Source organism: Narcine bancroftii, chromosome 3 (genome assembly GCF_036971445.1).
Source record: "Narcine bancroftii isolate sNarBan1 chromosome 3, sNarBan1.hap1, whole genome shotgun sequence".
Taxonomy (NCBI): domain Eukaryota; kingdom Metazoa; phylum Chordata; class Chondrichthyes; order Torpediniformes; family Narcinidae; genus Narcine; species Narcine bancroftii.
Genome location: NC_091471.1, coordinates 301250986 through 301271546, shown reverse-complemented (window position 1 = coordinate 301271546; position 20561 = coordinate 301250986). Strand labels below are relative to the sequence as shown.

The 20561-nt window shown below is 44.9% G+C and overlaps 1 protein-coding gene and 1 long non-coding RNA gene across 5 annotated transcripts in view; one reads left to right on the top strand and one right to left on the bottom strand.

Moving 5' to 3' along the window:
- The window catches only part of LOC138758990 (DNA ligase 1), a 45929-nt gene that overhangs the window by 16841 nt on the left and 8527 nt on the right, over positions 1-20561 (bottom strand). Inside the window, exon 1 of one of the 3 annotated variants that reach the window (XM_069928712.1) lies at positions 19338-19446. The exons of 1 other annotated variant lie outside the window; for it this stretch is intronic. The gene's annotated coding sequence lies outside the window, so the exon portion shown is untranslated. Of the gene's footprint in view, positions 1-19337; positions 19447-20561 lie in introns of those variants that run through there. One more of the 3 variants, XM_069928713.1, reaches the window with a different exon arrangement.
- On the top strand, positions 308-19713 carry LOC138758992 (uncharacterized). Of its 2 annotated transcripts, none has more exons than XR_011354569.1 (4): positions 308-341; positions 2493-2588; positions 13472-13565; positions 18656-19713. It is a non-coding gene; the product is annotated as an uncharacterized lncRNA (long non-coding RNA). The 2 variants fall into 2 exon arrangements; XR_011354570.1 differs by lacking the exon at positions 308-341 and adding an exon at positions 363-795.

Genomic DNA, 20561 nt, shown 5'->3' with positions numbered 1-20561 from the left:
ATGTTTTATTATATACAGTAATGCTGCAAGTCAATATCCCAGGGTGAAAGAAAATATTGAAAAGATCCTCGAGAGGTGATGGAGATGGCATGGAAATTAAAAGAAAGACCTGAAGGAGTGATGGGAGAGCAAGAAAAATAGATTAAGGGTCAAAGGGTATAAGGGATATGGAAAATAATAATATATCCTTTCCTTGGCATTTTCTTTATGATGTCAGGATGAGTAGCAAATAGATTGTGACATGATAAGTGGAAATGATTCAATAATATAAGAGGAAATAAGGACAGGTGATGTAGATAATGTAAATATACAATGAACATGAACAAGAATAAAACAGAATGGTAAAAGCTCCAATGAGAGTGACAGGTGTACTCTGTTTGAAGGGGACAATGGTGCCAAGGGGATAGTGATTGGCATCAAAATAAAAGGGAAGGAATTTAGTACCTATAAAGTGGAGATTTTTTTTGTTTTTTTTTTCCTTTTTTTGTTTCAGTGGGACCATCAGTGAGAAGGAAAGAAACATTTGAAATGAGGCAGGCACACTGCTGCAGAAGAATATATATGGGCCACCAAACGCAGATAAGAATAAATATAGATATTAATGAATAAGGGATTGAAGTTCATCAGTATTAACATAAATGGATTGAATGGAAATATTAAGATAAAAAAAAGTCTTGGCACATTTTAAGAAATTACAGACAGATATAAGATTTGTGCAAGAAACACACCTCACAACATTCCAAACTGAAAAGAGATTGGGTGGGACAAGTAATATCATCTTCATGTAATTCCAAGGTGAGGGAGGTAGCCATTTTAAAAACAAAAAAATTCCACTGGTGGTGAAGGATGTAGTGGGGGATTCAAATATTCAAATATGTAATAGTAGACTGTCAGATCTATTCAGAGGCTTGGACACTTATTAAACTTTGTGCACCAAACGCAGATGATGAGTCATTTATACAAAATGGGTTTCTTAAAACAGCGGGAGATCAAAATAATGTTTTAATTGGATGAGACTTCAATTTTTGTCTAGACCTAATATTAGACAAATCTATGCAAATGCTGACAAAAGCTACACTAGCTTATATGAAAGATCTACATTTAATAGATGCCTGGAGATAATTGCACCCCCAAGCAAGAGACTACTCTTTTCACTCAAAATCCAATGATTCTTTTACCAGAATTGTTTGTACTGGTTATTTAATTATTAGCAGAACATAGTAGAAAAGACCCAAATATAAAGGGATTCAGGGTGGGCCAGGTTGAGCATAAAATATACTTATTTGAAAACAATGTGCTATTATATATCACAAATCCAGCTGAATCTTTGCCCAAATTACAGGCCACCCTGGAATAATATATTACAATTTCCAGATATAAAGTAAATTGGGGGAAAAGTGAGATTATGCCCTTAACTAATGTGGATTATGAGAAATATAAACAGGGGATCTGTTTAAAATGGCAGCCAGGTAGTATTAAATACCTAGGGATAATGATATATAGAAACCTGGGGTATTTATATAAATTTAACTATACCCCTATCCTTCAAAAAATCAAAGACGATTTAAATAGGAGAAACCTGCCCATCACTTTGGGCAGGGTAAATTGTGTCAAAATGAAGGTGTGGCCAAGGCTATTGTATCCTTTTCAGTTCATTCCTATTTATATGCCACACAAAATAAAATTAAAGCATTGAATGGAACCATAAAAAACTATCTTTGGATAGGTAAAATTTCCAGGATCTCCATGGAAAAATTGACATGGGTTATAAATTGAGGAGGGGGGGGCTACGATTTGTCAGATTTCAAGAAATATTACTTGACAGCCTAGTTGAGATTCCTTGCATCCTTATTTGAAGAAGATGATCCACCAAAATGAGTTAACATGTGACTACATAGTATGGGAGAGGGGATGGCGAAAGATTTCATTTACAAAACAAATACTAAATTAATAAATAAATAAGGACAACCCCATCCTAAATCATCTTATAAGAATCTGAAAGGAAATTAATGATTATATTGATATTATCACCAAAAACACCCTTGATATGTAACGAGTTGATGCCTATGAATTTAGGTTACAAAAATCTGGATATTTGGCATCGAAAGGGGATCCATAATATTGAGGACTGGTATGAAAACAGACAGCTCATGTCCTTTGAACAAATGAAGGATAAATATGATTTTCCTAATAGAATCTTCCATTATTTCTCCAGTTAAGAAGGAAAAATAGGGCCCCACAATGAAGGAAACGAGATAGAAAGGTTATTTCAATTGGGAGGCACTTCCAAATTCGGGAGGCTAGATCCAGATTATACTTTGTACTTCAAAATGAGAGCCTAAAGCTGGGCCTGCAAAGATCGAGGGAGAGGTGGGAGTTGGACTTGGGAATAGTGATTGATGAAGAGTATTTGTCGGATTTATGCAGGAAGAGCATGACATTGGTGATCAACGCCAGATTAGATTTCTTACACTAATTATATCTCTCACCAGAAAAATTACATAAAGGAAAACCAAGGATATTGGAAATGTGCTTCATGTGGATTAGAAATTGGTACTTTTATACACTCCACATAGACCTACGTGAAGGTGAGACCCTTTTGGATTGAATTATCTAAAATATTAACTAGGATTACAGGAGTAGACTTTCTGCTGGACCCAGAGTTGTATTTATTGGGAAACCTGGTGGACATGGGCAAAAAAATTAATAAAATTCCAAATTAAATTTGTAGCATAAATTTGTAGCAAAATGTCAGTAGCATAAAAAAGTATTGCGATCACCTGGAAGTCCAACTCCCCCCTGCTAATGGAGATGCATAATTGTGTGCCCATGGAGAAGATACACTAATGCCCAGTTATAATGGTAGCTCAAAGATCTAAAAATCTGATAAAACATACAAAAAATGCAGCAATGAAGCACCTCAAAGAGTGGAAGTAGATTGGAAAGGTTGGAGGTATGCTAAATTTTTCTTTTTTTCTCCCTTTACCATTTTCTGTCTTTTAAATTGTTTGGTTTTCTTTTGATGTTGGGGGAGGGAGGGAGGGGAACTACAAGTAAATGGATATTATATTTGTGGTGGTACACCACCGGCCTACTGGAGGGGGCAACACATGTATTTGCAGGAGTGTACCGCCGGCCTACTGCAGGGGGCAATCTCTGTACCTGCAGGAATGTACCGCCGGCCTAGTGCAGGGGGCAACCTCTGTACCTGCAGGAGTGTAAGGGGACAGGACAACACCTGGCCGGCTGTCAATCAGTCGGCCTGAAGGGATCAAGCCCCACCCGGTCGGGTGTCAATCACCCTCCGGGATATAAGACTGCACCAGCCTCCCGAAGCTCACTTAGAGTTACTGCAGCTACAGCCACCCTGGCTTTGTGGATTAAAGCCTGTTGTACAGTCTTGACTTTGTGTGTGTCTGATTCTGGTTAACAGCGCACCACAATTTAATCCACAAAATTTTCCCACGGCTGCCATGGAAAACTCCTGAGTACAGGGAGCCTCGAAGTCGACCCACGCCACCTGAAAGTCCAGACATGCTTCGAGATCTGGCAGCACGCAGTAGAGGCAATCATCGAGGCACACGAAGGCGGCATCCTGGACTCAGATCAGAAGAGGTTGGTCCTACTCTGGTCAAAGCTGGGTCCCCACGCCTTCCAGGCAACCAAAGGCTGCTCCACGTACAAGAGTGCAATGGACACTCTCAAGAACTTGAACAAGCCCCCCATGAATGCAGTCTGTGCAAGGTACCTCCTCAATATCCGAGCCCAGCAACCCGGGGAGACGGCTGAGTGTTACCTGGGACATCTGCAAGAGTTGGCTCAACCGTGTCTGGCTGAACCTGGGGTAGGTGCAGAGGAGGTCGAGAGGCTGATCCAGGATGCCTTCGTCCGAGGGCTATGCTCGAGGGCCATCCGGCAGAAGCTGCTGGAAGACAATATCTATGCCCTAACCGAGACAGTGGAAGTGGTCCAAACCCTGGAACTGGCAGCCCTGCACATCAAAGCCTTCGATTCCAGGTTCCCCCAGGCTCCCTCATGGCCCTCTCACACTGCAGCTGCAGCTCCAGACTGAGCTGGGAAGGAAAACATTGCTCTGGCAGGCGCCCAGCGCCCCTGTAGGTATTGTGGGTCCTGGTGTGGGTCAAACCGACAATCGCGCCAAAACTGCCCGACTAGGAACCAGTATTGTTCCCAATGCCCCAAGAAAGGTCACTTCGCTAAAGTGTGCCTCTCAAAACCACCCGGCAGCTCAGCGACCCTCTATGATCTCCCCACCTCCCCCGCGGACCCCTCCACATGCACGTGCCAGGCAGTGCTATTGTCCCCGCTATGACTTCCGGCTTTCCCGACCTCGACGGTGCAACATCTGGCCCCACCAGCGACTGTTGCAGCATATGCACCGAGCACCTGGACCAGCCCCCGTTCTCACCAGCGCCGCTCGCTGAGAACTACAGCAATGTCACTTCTGGTTCACGGCATAACATCACTGCCACCGCCCGCGATGACATCACTTCCCCCAGCACAACGAACACGGCTGGGGAAGGCCAGCCAAGCAGCGGGCCCCCATGTGCCGCCACCATCTTAGGCCAGGCAGTGGCTGACACGGAGGGCCCCCGACGACGTTGAGAACGTGGTTAACACGGGCGGTGAGCAGGCCGCCCTACGGATGCTCCCCACGCCTCCAGGTGCCAACGGCAGCCGCACGCCGCACCCCACAACCAACGTTAACATGATCAACATGGATAATGACCAGGCTGCCCTACCGATGCTCCCCATGCCTCCGGATGCCATCGGCTACTGCAAGTCACACTCCGCGACCGATGTTGACATGGTCAATACGGGCAATGATCGTGCCACCTTACCGATGCTCCACATGCCTCTGGATGGCATAAATTACTGCGCACAACCAGAGAGCGACAATTCTGACTCCAAGATGGTCCTGGCCGCCACCACGCTGACCAGGGACATCCCTCACAACCTCTGGTGCTCTATGATGGACGTGCAAGTCAAGGGCAAGTACATATGGTCTTTGTGGATTAAAGGAGTTTTCCATGGCAGCCGTGGGAAAATTTTGTGGCTTAAATTGTGGTGTGCTGTTAACCAAAATCAGACAGACACAAGGTAAAGACTGTACAATGTCCCTCCCAGCATGGCTCACATCCCCGGGACTGGTGCTCCTGCATGAGCACGTACAGACACACAAGGCCGAAGCCCTGGTCGAGCAGATCTTCCTCCTACATGCAAACTACAACTATGCCTACGATAGGTTCAGCAGTGGCAGGGAGGACACCGTCTCAACCATGGACCTGGCACCAGCAGGAGCACCCACAACACCACGCCACCCTCCAACTCAGGACGACGCTGACCGGGCATACATCCCCGTCCCCAGGCAGCTATGGGGCACGCAGGACCTCTTAACCACCAGGGACCTGCTTCACCCCTGGGAAATGAACCTGCCCCCTCACCCATCCAATATGACCCTCATACGTCGACCCCAGCCCCCCCGGCCACCCCTCCGCGTGGCACCACACTAGTCACACAGACCCCAGCCACGAGCCCCCCCACATCCCCTCCGACCAGTGACCAGAAGCCAGTCCTACGATGGTCACAGAGACCCCCGGTGGCCGCTGGACCGTCTTAACCAGTAAATATTGTATGTGTATAGTGGGTATGATTCCTTGTTACTGCACCACCCGCCCCCACCCAGGACAATTTAAAAAAAGGCAGCCTATTGCAGGGGACAACACCTGTACCTGCAGGAGCGTACCGCCGGCCTATTGCAGGGGGAAACCTCTGTACCTGCAGGAGTGTAAGGGGACAGGACAACACCTGGCTGGCTGTCAATCAGTCGGCCTGAAGGGATCAAGCCCCACCCGGTCGAGTGTTAATCACCCTCTGGGATATAAGCCTGCGCCGGCCTCCCGAGGCCTCACACTGAGTTACTGCAGCCACAGCCAGCCTGGCTCTGTGGAAGTCTTTGTGGATTAAAGCCTGTTGTACAGTCTTTACCTTGTGTGTGTCTGATTCTGGCTAACAGCGCAGCACAATATTCAAACCACAGAAACGGTGTACTAGAAGAATGTATAAATATATTAAAAATGACTATTTTCAAAACAGGAAAAATAAAAAATTTTAAAAATCAAATAAACTAAGTAATTAGGAAGGTACCAGCTAATTGAATGTTGTCCATATTGTCAAGGGCTTCGAATAGAATAAAAATTGTTATTGAACAAGGGTTTGATTTAATCTCATATGACATCCTCTTATTTTTGATTAACCAGCCAAAAGGAGTTGCAGTACTAGTCTTGGAGTAAGTGCAACCTCGATTAATTAGATAAATTTCTGGGAAAAGTGGACTTGGCCTATACAGAACGAGTAATTATAAATGGCCTGTGTTCACTGGAATTTAGAAGATATGATTGTATTGATATTCGAGATTATGAGAAGGGTTCACTGGGTATTCCTTGTCGATGGAGAATATAGAACTTGGGGTATAATTTCAGGACATGTAATTGTCTATTTAGGTCTAATGTGAGGAGAAATTTCTTGATGCAGGAGTTGCAAATATTTGAAATTGTCCATCTCAGAGAGCAGTGGATGGTTGGCTTTTGAATGTAGTCCTAGGATGTAACCAGTAGAAATTTGTACACAAGAGATTTGGAATTGAGCAGCAATGTGAATGAGGCACAGGATTGGCCTTGATCTTGGATGAGCACATATAGTCTCCTCCATTTCTTATTATGCACATATGTAGCACAAACAGCCTCCGTCAAAAGTCTGAGTCGTGTAATGTAGACTAAGACACCTGCCATTCTGGCTCCAAATTTATGATTGCAATCCATCAATCAGTATTGTCACAGATTAGTGGGAATATTTCAGATTTGGAGCTCAGCAATGGAAGATTAGAGAAAATGCTGCCCTTTCTCTGGAGAATGGGGTTCTTCACCTAATTCTGCCATTCTTTCTTTTCTTTGGCTTGGCTTCGCGGACGAAGATTTATGGAGGGGTAATGTCCACGTCAGCTGCAGGCTCATTTGTGGCTGACAAGTCCGATGCAGGACAGGCAGACACGGTTGCAGCGGTTGCAAGGGGAAATTGGTTGGTTGGGGTTGGGTGTGGGTTTTTCCTCCTTTGTCTTTTGTCAGTGAGGTGGGCTCTGCGGTCTTCTTCAAAGGAGGTTGCTGCCCGCCGAACTGTGAGGCACCAAGATGCACGGTTTGAGGCAATATCAGCCCACTGGCGGTGGTCAATGTGGCAGGCACCAAGAGCTTTCTTTAGGCAGTCCTTGTACCTCTTCTTTGGTGCACCTCTGTCTCGGTGGCCAGTGGAGAGCTCGCCATATAACACGATCTTGGGAAGGTGATGGTCCTCCATTCTGGAGACGTGACCTACCCAGCGCAGTTTGATCTTCAGCAGCGTGGATTCGATGCTGTTGGCCTTTGCCATCTCGAGTACTTCGATGTTGGAGATGAAGTCGCGCCAATGAATGTTGAGGATGGAGCGGAGACAACGCTGGTGGAAGCGTTCAAGGAGCCGTAGGTGATGCCGGTAAATGACCCATGATTTGGAGCGCAATGTTGTTACAGTGCCAGTGACCCAGGTTCGAATTTGGAGCTGTCTGTTTGTACATTTTTTGAGTTTAAAAACAGATAAATAAAATATTTTTTAAAAAGGGAGTTTGTACGTTATCACTGTGTCTGTATGGGTTTCCTCTGGGTGCTCTGGTTTCCTCCCACCCTTCAAAACGTACAGGGGTTGTAAGTTAATTGGGTGGCTCGAGGGCTGGAAGGGCCTGTTACTGCACTGTATGTCAACATTTAACATTTAACAAATTCCAATGATAGCAAAATTATAACCATAGCCTTTCAACATAATCTTAACATTCTCCATTTACTGAAGATATTTTCAGGCAGCGCATGCATTTCAGTAATCAATGCAGGAATGTCTAGTTAGTCAGAGGGGGTCATATCAACAATATCAAGTTATAGGTCAGATGCAGATCTCTTGATGTCACATTCATTTCAAGTTGATCACCACTTTTAGACCGAGCATTTATCAATGACAAAGTTAAATTTCATTAATAATTGCAAGAAAGTACATAATCTGAGGTTGGATAATAGCCTTGATGAAGGGTTCTGAACTGAAACATTGACTATTCTTTTACTTGACACACTGAGTTCCTCCAAAAGATTGCATTGTGGCAGCACGCCGTTAGGCAGGCGAACCGGCCCCACTTGTAACACACAAGGCGGGGCAACCGGCAACCGCCGTGAGGGGGTTTCCCCTTTGACCTCATCACCAGGCTCAGAAGCCCATTCTTGGGGACCCATGTGACACCCTGGTGACGTCAGTGCCCCCAGTGCAGTTCTCAGCCAGGTCCGGGCTGGGAATATAAGGCCAGCCAGGCAGCCTGCAATAAATCAGTTCTGCTCACTGACCTCAACCCGTCTGGTTGTGTGTTCTTTCAGTATCAGTGTAGCTGCCACTACAATTGGTGACCCCAAGAGGTTCAAATGCCTTTGAACCCAACATGAGCAACCCTTTGGTCAGTGCTATAACTGTCAAGCTCGCTGACTTTTCGGTGCAGGAGCCAGAGATCTGGTTCAGCCACACAGAAGCTCAGTTTCACCTCTGCCAGATTTCCTCAGACACGACCAGGTTCTACCATGTGGTCGCCACCTTGAACCAGGCCACCGCCAAACGTGTGCTGCACCTCGTTCAACACCCACCTGCAGAAGATAAATTCGGGACCATCAAGCGGGTGCTCACCGGCTCCCTCAGGCTATCCAGGCACCAGCGTGCCGCTCGGATGCTGCACCTTGACGCCTTGGGGGACAGGTCCCCAATTGAGCTAATGGACGAGATGCTTGCACTCATGGGCGATCACACCACTTTTTGAGCGCATCTTTCTCAACCATCTGCCTGAGGACATCCGGCTGCTACTGGCCCAAGAGAGCTTTGCTGACCGAGGAAGGTTGCTCAGAAGGCTCAAGAGCTATGGCTCGAGTGATTCCTGGAGGGCTCAGCAGTCCAGCAGGTCACAAGTCATGGGCATGACCATGCCAAGCCTTCCTCTAGCGCTGCGGTAGAACACCCGGTCCCTACAGGAGCCACAATGAGCATAACCAGAGGCAAGGCATCTGCTCCATGCCTCTGCTTCTACCACCAGCGCTGGAGAGCCAAGGCTCGGAAGTTTCATCAGCCCTGCTAATGGCTGCAGTGGCTGGCCAGACACAGCCTTCTCTACCTGTGGGACTCAGTCAGCGGCTGACGTTTCCTCATCGAATCTGGGGCCCAGATGAGCATCATTCCGGCCACGGCCATCGAGTCCAGGAACCGGCCTCGAGAACCTCCCCTCCATGTGACCAATGCAATGGAGATCCAGACGTATGGAGACAAGACTGTCCACTTCCAGATCGGACGGCAAAAGTTCTCGTGGAGGTTCACCATCTCATCCCTTCTGACCGCCATCCTGGGTGCTGACTTCCTCCTCGCCCACGGGCTCCTGGTTGACATTCGGTGTAGGCGCCTGGTAGATGCCCGTACCTTCCAGGCCATTTGCCTCAACACCTCCCACACAGAACAGTCGCAAATGGCCATGATCAGCACACCCAAGGACGAGTTCCAGCGTATCCTGGATGAGTTTCCAGCCCTCTTCAAGCCACAGTTCTCCGCTGCCTCACCGTGCCACGGGGTGTTACATCACATCCCCACGCCAAGGCATGCCGGTTCCCACTGAAAAAGCTCCAGGTGGCAAAGGCATCTGCTGGAGCTGGGGATCATTCAGCACTCTGACAGCCCTTGGGCCTCACCGCTCCACCTGGTCGCGAAAGCCTCCGGTGGCTGGCACCCCTGTGGAGACGACCAGCAGCTCAACAAGGTGACAGTTCCTGACTGTTACCCGATCCCTCACATCCAGGACTTTACGGCCAACCTGCATGGTGCGAGAGTATTATCCAAGGTTGACCTGGTGTGTGGGTATCACCAAATCCAGTGCACCCCGAGGGCAAACCCAAGATGGCCATCATCACCCCCTTCAGCTTGTTCGAATTCCTTTGCATGCCATTTGGGCTCAAGAACGCCACCCAGACCTTCCTGCGCCTTATGGACTCAGTGGGCAGGGACTTAGATTTTGTTTTCATTTACTTGGATGACATCCTTGTTGCCAGCAGGGATCGGGCGCAACACAAGGCCCACCTGCACACTCTCTTCTCCCGACTTGCTGACTTCGGCCTCATGATCAACCCAGTTAAGTGCCAGTTTGGAAAAAATTCCATGCAGTTCCTGGGCCATACCATCACGGCTGAAGGAGCCACACCCACCGCTACGAAGGTTGCCACAATCAAGGAGTTCTCACCCCTGGACAACCTCAAGGGGCTGCAGGAGTTCGCGGGTATAGTCAACTTCTATAACCGTTTCATCCCAGGCACTGCACGCATCATGCAGCCGCTCTTCGCCCTCATCGCGGTCAAACATAAAATGCTTGCCTGGACTCCAGAGGCCTGCAGAGCATTCAAGGCCACGAAGGATGCCCTCACGAAGGCTACCATGCTCGCCCACCCACACACTGACCTGCACATGGCACTCTCCGTCGATGCCTCTGCCACAGCTGTCGCCGCCATCCTGGAACAGCAAGTGAATGGATAGTGGAAGCTACTGGCATTCTTCATCCGGCTTCTTCACCCACCAGAGCGCAAGTATAGCGCCTTTGACTGTGAAATACTGGGCATGTACCTGGCGGTGCGGCATTTCCACTATTTCTTGGAGGGAAGGACTTTTACCATCTTTACCGACCACAAACCCTTCACGCAGGCACTCACCATGGCAAAGGATCCCTGGTTGTCTTGCCAGCAGCGTCACCGCTCCTTCGTGTCAGAGTTTACCACCGACTTTTAGCACAAGGTGGGAAAGGACAACGTGGTCGCCGATGCACTCTCACAACCGGCCATCTGCACGCTGACACCCGGCCTCGACCGACCAGCTCGCCCGGGACCAGAAGTCTGATGAGGAAACGCGAGCCTTCAGGACTGCCATCACGGACCTGCGGTTCCAGGACCTTCTGGCTCCTAGTGGTGAAGGCACCGTCCTGTGTGATGTCTCCATGGGCATCCTGTGACAAATGGTTCCCCAGCAGTGGTGCAGGCAAGTCTTCCACCATATCTATGACCTTTCGCACCCTTCCATCAGGTCCACGGTCCTTATGGTGGCAGAGCGTTTCATCTGGCACAGGCTGCGGAAGCAGATCATGGGCTGGGCCAGAACCTGCATAGGCACACCAGAGTGCCTATAGTAGTTCGAGCATGTCCGGGAACGGTTCAGCCACATTCATGTGGACATCGTCAGGCCCTTACCCATTTCCCGGGGTAATCATTACCTTTTCACGGTGGTGGACCGCACCACTCGTTGTCCCGAGGTGATCCCGATGCCAGATGCCTCCAGTGCTCCCGAGTGCTGTTGCATGGTTGGGTCACCCGGTTTGGCGTCCCGAATCACCTCACCAGTGATCGGGGTGCCCAGTTCACCTCTGCGCTCTGGGCACAGCTCGCCAACAGGCTGGGGTTCGAGCTACACCGCACCACGCCTTATCACCCACAGGCCAATGGGCTGGTAGAGCGACTACACTGCCACCTTAAGTTGGCACTTATGGCCCACCTCACCGGTCCCGACTGGGTGGACGAACTATCTTGGGTGCTCCTGGGCATCTGCTCGATGCCCAAAGAAGATCTACAGGCGTCATCAGCAGAGCTGTTCTACGGTGCACTGCTAGCACTACCTGGTGAGTTCGTCAATGCACCTCACAACCCCCAGCAGTCACTGCATGAGCTACTCCCCCATTTCCGGGCCCAGTTGGGCTCCTTCGCACCCCCACCGCCACCCAGACATGGCACATGGACCTCTTATGTCCCCAGCGAGCTGCACTCCGCGGAGTAAGTTTTTATTTGGCGAGGCCCATCCATGGCCCCTCTGCAGAGGCTTTGTGAAGGGCCATACAAAGTCGTCCAGCGTTCAGGGTCCACGTTCACATTGAACATCGGCGTTAGGAGGAAACTATTTACGGTGGACAGGCTGAAGCCAGCACACCTCGACCCCACCCAACCCGTAGTTGTGGCCCAGCCCAAGAAGCAAGGCCGTCTGACTATACAGGACATCGGCGCCGGTTCTGGTAAGGGTGGGGGGCTGTGTGGTGGCACGCCGTATGGCAGGCGAACCGGCCCCGCTTGTAACACACACAGCAGGGCAACCGGCTAAAACGGTGCCATCAGGGGTTTCCCCTTCAACCTCGGCACCAGGCTCAGAAGCCCGTGCTTGGTGACCCATGTGATGCCCTGGTGACGTCAGCGCACCCAGCGCAGTTCTCAGCCAGGCTGGAAGTATAAGGCCAGCCAGGCAGCCTGCAATAAATCAGTTCTGCTCACTGAGCTCAACCCGTCTGGTTGTGTGTTCTTTCAGTATCAGTGTTGCAGTCGCTATAGCATTTTGCATTGGATAACTGAAACTGATGCATTATTTTGATGTAAAATACGTGGGTGAAAATCTGTAGACACTGAGGTTCAAGTAAAAACACAATGCTGGAGAAAAGGTAAAAATACATAACCAACATTTTGGGCTTGAGCCCTTCATCTGGTGGTTTCATCGTTCTCATAAATTAAACCACCCCTTTATTTTGGCATAGTCAATGGATTTAACGGTCTTCTTCTGCAATCAAACAATTACAGAAGATATCTTCTGATACACTAGTCTTGCATTTCTTACAAGTGACCATTGACTGACTTGAGAGTAAATTATTTGTTGGGATTCCAGAATGTTAAGAATCTTCCCTGTGGAACACTCATTTCTGAGTACCTTGTGTTCTGGCTTCAATTACCTTGAGAATGCAAATATTCACAGCAGGCAGATAAACAATTCCAAACTCAGATACCGCATAGTTATACAGCAGATAAAAACTTAATAAAGAAAAGAGTAAATAATCATTCAAGATTCCTTTTATTGTCATGTAATGACACAAAAATGTAACCTGCAACTTTTGCTGCAAGACAGAGTTGCCTGGTGTAGAGGAATAGGGCATTCAGCACCCCCTAACAATAAGAGAGAGGGAAGCAAAAGAGAGTCTCTTATTCTTGCTCATCTTCATACCCTGAGGAACGGCTCAGGCCCAAAACCTCGGCCTCCTATGGACGCTGCGAGACTGGCTGAGTTCCTCCAGCATTTCTGTGTGTTTTGACTACAATCACAGCATCTGCAGATTTTCGTGTTTCCCTCCGTTGTCGCGCATCTGCCCTGGCCCCTTCCACCCCCTCACCTACCACACCACCCGCCTCCACATCTAACAATTTCTGCCACCTCCTGCCAGGTCAGTCATAATCTTATTGAAGCAGATAGCATACTCCTGCTCCTATTTCATACCTTCTTGTGTTTTTATGTGTATAATGATTGGCATTCTCTCATGCTCATAATTTTGCTTTTTATACAGTAAATACATAATTTTATTTGAAGATGGAAATCACATTTCAGCAAGATACCTGGAAGTGTGCTATTGCTGTGGGATGGGATATTTTTTAAAGCAGGTTAGCAAATCTGTTTATTGTCATTGATTCTGTTTATATTTATTGGAAGGCTCCTGTTCTTAACTCTCTTTTTCTAAGAAAACTGTACAGTTAATGCGGATAAACATTGCTCCCTTGCTTGAAGTCAGAGAATGCAACTGCCTGCCGTGGTAGTCAGGCCAAAATGTAGATGAAGGATGTTTTGTTTATGTACCATCTGATCTCGCCCCTGGAAGTGGTTCAAAGCATGACATGCATAATTACTTGCCAGAAATACAATCACTGTTTTATGGAGGAAGATCAACTAGTCCCAATTACACAGCAGAGATAAATATCCAACCCATTCTATTTGTGAATTAAGAACTAAAAAGGCACTATTTTAATAATGTCACATTTGATATCTTCCTTGGCAGTAGGATAGACCGGACACTTTATTCGAATTGCCACAAAGCTTCAGATCCATAATACTTCCCCACCCGACAAAGACCTGAAGATGTGTCATTGAGAATCTTGAAATATTATCTCCATTTTACCAACGTCCCCAGCATCTTACATTTATTGAGGAACTCTCATTTAGGGATTAAAACTAATTTTCTTTCTTTTATCACTGCTATTTGTTCCTGAGCTTTAAAAAAGAACTTTAAAAAAAAAGCCACTTAATTATTAAGGAGAAGAAGCTTTGAGACCAATATTCCTGGTCTGCGGAGACCACTGGTGATCCATGGATGGTCCTCAGAAATGTGGCGAAGACAATTTTACTGAGAAGTAAAATGTAAAAATGGTGTAAATTTGATGTCCACAAAACCCCAAAATTTTCAAAAATACTTCCTCAGCAAAACAAAACAAAAATCCCATTCAATGTGTGGAAAGGACTCGAGTTCAGCATCCCCCAACCCTCCTCTAACGAGTGGATGAAGAGATGGACTGCAATAAAGGAAGACAAATTGTCTGTGGGTGATTAAAAAGTTGAGAACCACTGTTCTAGGATGTCACACTCATAATTTTACATCGACTGTATTTAAGGACCATTCTCATCTCAGGAAAAATCTTTTCACAAAGTTGCAATATATATAAAATTTGTACCGCATTGGGAATTTTAAAACCGGGATTCACCACATTGATTAGAATGTATTAGCACTAGATCTGATGAAATGATATTGACCTGAAGAATAAGTTCTATTCATTTCTTCACAGATGCAACCAAAATCGCAAAGTTTTTTTTAAATATTTTCTGATTTTAACTACCTGTGGAATTTTGAAAGCACATTTGTGTGTGGAGCAAGATCTTCATTCACTCCTTTTCTCTGCAAATTAGACCTTCCTGTTTTACTCAAAAATGTTGGACAAACTCAGCAAGTCACACAGCATTCATGCAGTAAGGCGTAGTCAACGTTTCAGGCCTACCTTTTACTTCCTTGGGATGCTGCATGACCTGCTGGGTTTCTCCAGCACTTTTATGCACCTCACTAGACCCCAGCATCTGCAGATTTTCTGGTCTAGTTTTATATTATGTCAACACTTTCTGGTCCCCACTATCTGCACAAGCAACACTTTTCTCAGACATTGCAAACAAAAACAGATTATGCTCATCCATGCCAACTTCAAGGACATGGGTGAGTTGGACTGAAGGGCCTGTTCGCTGTTGTACTATATGTGGAATTGTCTGGAATGTATAAAGTATTTCTCCCAACCAAGCCCGTGTCAATGTTTACGCTCAAAAATAAAAAATTAAAAAAAAAATGTTTACGCTCCATTTGAGCATTTTTACATCTCTCCTGGTATAATTTGATCAGCATTAGCTCTGTTTTCTTGCTTGCACTGAATTACATCCACACTATTCATCTGAATCATTTCCTGTGATAGCAATGTTCCGCATCCTCACCATTTCTCAATAAAGGCATTTTGATTTAATTACCCATTTTCTTGGTTTCTGTCATGTGTTGATGCCCTTTAGATTTCTTTATCTTCTCTAATGGTGAAAATACATTCTGTAACTACTCAGTCAATTATTTTTAAAAAACTATTTGATTATCCTACTCATCCTTTGTCATTCCTTTTATTGTCTCTATATCCTTTCATTTAGGTGCCAACCAAATATATATATCTGACCAAAGTTCAATTCTAATGTGATATATAATGTCTTCTTTTCAACTCCTTCCAAAACCTCAGGCTTGGAAAACCAAATACTGGAAATGCTCAGCAGTTCAGTGAGTGCCCTTGACGTCGCCTACAGGGGCTTAGGATTCCGGATATTGGAATGAAGAGCATTTTGTTTCTCTTACTTTTCTTAAGAATTAGGCCTGGTTTACATTGTTTTAATGGAGCTGCTAACTTGCCCTGTTAATTGGCGATTTCCGTGATTGTATTTTGAACCACTGCTGAACTTCAGATAATTAATTTTCTTTCAAATAAAATACAACATCGGTTCAAAATTCATTTGTGGTATCAGCCCATTCTCCAAGTGTGTTCCTGCCATGTTATCTCCCACTCCAATAACAATTTGGAAATCAGCAGTAATCTTGCAGTCATACATTTGGCAAAATTATCGTTCATTGTCAGTATGCTGCAAAACTCATGGAAATTTCTGGAACACGCATGCACAGTTAAACATGGAGATCCAGGCATCGATGTTGATATTTATTTCTCCACCACAGCAAAAGCTGTTTTCCAGCTTTCTCCAATACAAACTTTGGAAATCATCAAATTTATGAATACTTCTGGGGCTAACTATTCTCAGTGATAACTTTAATTGATGTGAAACTTATATTTCAAAACATTCTTCCTGAATTTCAGCTTTGACCTTGCTCACATGTTTACATTGGTCTATGTAAGATTCTTAAAATAGTTAATATGTGTGGCGTTTACTTCCTGGTTTATTGCCCATGAGATTTTTGCCATGTAATTAATTGCTTAATTACAATAATTTCTACTAATAAGTCATGGACCTCCCAGGACTCAAGACTCAATGGCAAATGATGTTGGGAAAGTCATCAGGTCAACAAGGCGGCTATATTTTTATGAATAGCTTTCTTTGAGAGCAAAATGCACCAATCTGCTGGAGAACATCAGCAAGTTGGAGACTATCTGAGGGGGGGGGGGGGTGGGGAAATGACTGTAGACAGGAAACAATTGTAGATGTTTGGAATTGAAACCCTGCATTAGGTTTGAGAGTGGAGAAGGGACCCCCTTTCTCTGAGGTCAGCTGGTAGGACAGTTGCTTTTCTTCTAACTACAAAATCTGGTCCCATTTTGACTTCAGATTGTGAGCAATTATGTTTCTATCAACATTCATTGATCATATCTATTATGTGGTTCCTTCTCAAAGTCCTTTAGATATAATTTATCTATATTTTCTACTGCATTAGAGTATTTGTATCTACTCTAATTCCTCTTCAAAGAATATGATGAGGTTATTGTCAAGAAAAGTTTACGAATGGCATTATGTGACTCATGAAGAATCAAAATAGAGATGGTCGGAAATGTCATTTATAAATAACTTGAGAGAGAGAGATCGACCAAGGGCCAGTCATCGAAGGAAGTGGTGTTGGAATGGTGATGAAAGAATTATGTTGAAATGCTCAGGGATGGCTTTGTCTGTGTTTGAAATGATAAACTTAAGCAGCCCATTCAAGATGTTGAAGTGGCGGCCATGAAGAAACAGGTAGCCAAAATAGCTGGCGGACAGTGGGAAAGAAGATTTGCAGAGGATGGAGTCATCAAGAATAGATTTCACAGAGGCAGAAAAGAATTAGGATATTTCAGTGAGAAACATTGTGTGAGATGTAGGTCAGTGTTAGTGAAGAATATTTCAAAAGTGTTGTGATGGAGATGGAAAAAGGCAAGATGCTTAAAAAATAGACATATCAAGGTGAGATTTAATCAGTTCACACTCCCATCACACACTTGGATAGAGAGCTAAGTAGATAAAACATTATTGGCTGAGGAGTTTCAGTAAGACTCTTATTACCCATGGTGAGAGGGATCTGGACCAGCTGGAAAAATAGTCTGAAAATGGCAGATGGAATTTAATGCAGACAAGTGTGAGGTGTTGCATTTTGGAAGGACAAACCAAGAAGGGTCATACACGGTAAATGGTAGGGCACTGAGGAGTGCGGTAGAATAGAGGGATCTGGGAATGCATATATATAATTCCCTGAAAATAGCGTCACAGGTAGATAGGGTTGTAAAGAGAGCTTTTGGCATATTGGCCTTCATAAATCATAGTATTGAGTACAGGAGTTGGGATGTTATAGTAAAGTTGTCTAAGGCAGTGATGAAGCCAAATTTGGAGAATTGTGTGCAGTTTTGGTCAACTAACTACAGGAAAGATATCATAAGATTGAAAGAGTGCAGAGAAGATTTACTAGGATGTTGCCTAGACTTCTGGAACTAAATTACTGTACAGGGAAAGGTTAAATAGGTTAGGACTTTATTCTCTAGAACATAGAAGAATGAGGAGAGATTTGATAGAGGTATTTAAAATTATGAGAGTATTGACAGAGTAAATGTATGTAGGCTTTTTTTTTACTTCTTTACACAGAGAATGCAGAATGAGCTACCAGCTGAAGTGGTGAATGTGGGCTCAATTTCAACATTTAAGAAGAATTTGGACGAGTACATGGATGGGAGGGGTAAGGAGGGCTGTGGACTGGATGCAGGTCAGTGAGACTAGGCAGAATATTAGTTAGACTACAATGGCCGAAGGGCCTATTTCTGTGCTATAGAATGTTCTATGGCTCTATGGAAAGAGGAGAGATGCTTTTGAGTGCACTGAAGAGTTTTGGGGGAAATGCTGTGAATGGCATGAGCAATGTAAATGAAGCCAGAATCCAAGTGCCTACCTAATTAAAAAAAAAGATGAACAGGTGTCTGGAAGGATTGGAGAAAGGAATGCAGAGCTCAAGGGAAGAGAAGAAATGAGGACAAAGAAATAATAAGCTCAGGTTCAGGCAAAAGTACATCATTGGGGAATTGCAGAGGATGTTTGATTATATTCACATCACAACAATTTGGATAAATTCGTTCTGGAAGTTAACAGGGCAAAGAGGAAAAAAGACAGTTCTGACAGAAGGCATTCAACCTGAAACATTCACTTGTTTTTCTTTTCACAGGTACTGCTTGACCTGCTGAGTATTTCAAAAGATTTTCTGTTTTCTACTAGAGAATAAAGAGGAGACAACTAAAGTTCACTATCGCATAATCTGTAAGGCTTTTAAAAGGGCGAACTGCATTCCTTCGCTGATGGTGACCTATATGTTCTATACACTCCCTATAATGAGACCACCTCATCAACACATCTTCCACTGACTTGAGACTTTGAGCTAACTAATTGAATCATAGCACAATCGGCAGATTGGCTGTTTGGTTTATTATTACAGTTGAAGATAACATTCAAATATTTAGGAAAGTAACGAGCCAGTGGCGTTGGGTTATAGAGACTGAAACAGTCACAATTTAAATTTAGTAAGATAATCATACAGCTCTTGCCAAAGAGTACGTTTACAATTCCTGCAGTCCCCACTTTCTCCACAGACTCGCATGCAATCAGTTATTGAAATGGAACAAAAATCTACAGTCACAAAAATCCAGTCTTTACTTTTAATTTCTTTGTACCTTTAGTGAAAGTTTAAAGTCAGCAATAATTTGTTGGATCTGCAGACTTCAATTTCATATCATAACACTTCCAGAAATAGTAATAGGCTCCAGGGGCAATAAAACTGAATGAGTAATAAGGCTATTAATGTTAGATGGATACGCCAAAACCAAGTAAATATATAACCAAAAGAGACTCACATACTGTCTGAAGTAAGGCTGTTGTGTTGGAAAGTCCTGACTTTATGCAGTGGTGTGGTCTCTGGCTATTCCTCACGTCTTCTCTGCCTCAGACCAGGATTGATGGGATGCAACAGGTGCCAGCTCCGGTAGAATCAAAATATCAACCAATCATGTGCAATAATGATCTACATCACAGTCACTAATGAAAGCAACACCCAGATTGAACAGTAGCACTCTCAACTGGCCTGGAGTTTATGTATTATTGGCAGCGAGATCACTGATTCTATTCTCTCTTGAATCTATTCACAATAAAGATGACTAGATGGCACTATGTTAGAAATTTCAATTGCTGGTTATATTCTCTCTTCTGGGCCCTATGTAATAAATTTATCACCGAAGCAAAATATGATTAAAAATTCTTTTCGGAGTTTGAGCAGCCTCTTGTTGTGATAGCAGATATAAATATGGGCGAATTTGGAAGAGATGACGTTACCTGGAGTATTGTGTGGAGTTTTGGTCACCTTATCTAAGGAAGGATGTTCTTGCAATGGAGGGAGTGCAGAGGCGATTCACCAGGCTGATCCCTGGAATGGCAGGAATGACTTATGAGGAAAGATTGCGCAAATTGGGATTGTACTCGCTGGAGTTTAGAAGATTGAGAGGGGATCTCATAGAGACCTATAAAATTCTGGCAGGACTGGACAGAATGGATGCAGATGGGATGTTTCCAATGACGGGAAAACCCAGAACCTGGGGCCATGGTTTGAGGATAATAGGCAAACCATTTAGGACCGAGATGAGGAGGAATTTCTTGACCCAGAGGGTGGTGAATCTGTGGAATTCATTGCCACAGAGGGCAGTAGAGGCAGGTTCATTAAATCTATTTAAGAGAGAATTAGATCTATTTCTTCAGTATAAGGGTATTAAAGGTTACGGAGAGAAGGCGGGGACAGGGTACTGATGATCAGCCATGATCTCGTTGAATGGCGGAGCAGGCTCGAAGGGTCGAATGACCTACTCCTGTTCCTATCTTCTATGTTTCTATTTTAAAATAGTTTTATTGGAGGATGTTACAATTTCTATCAGTGTTCCACTCCAAATAGAAAGCACAGCCTCAGAATAAAAGGACAGGCTGAATGGCCCAATTCTGCTCCTAAGTCTTATGGACTAAAAACTTGGGATAATAGTCTCAAGATATGTTTCAAAAGCAACAAATTTGTTTCTATTTATTACCGAAGGTTT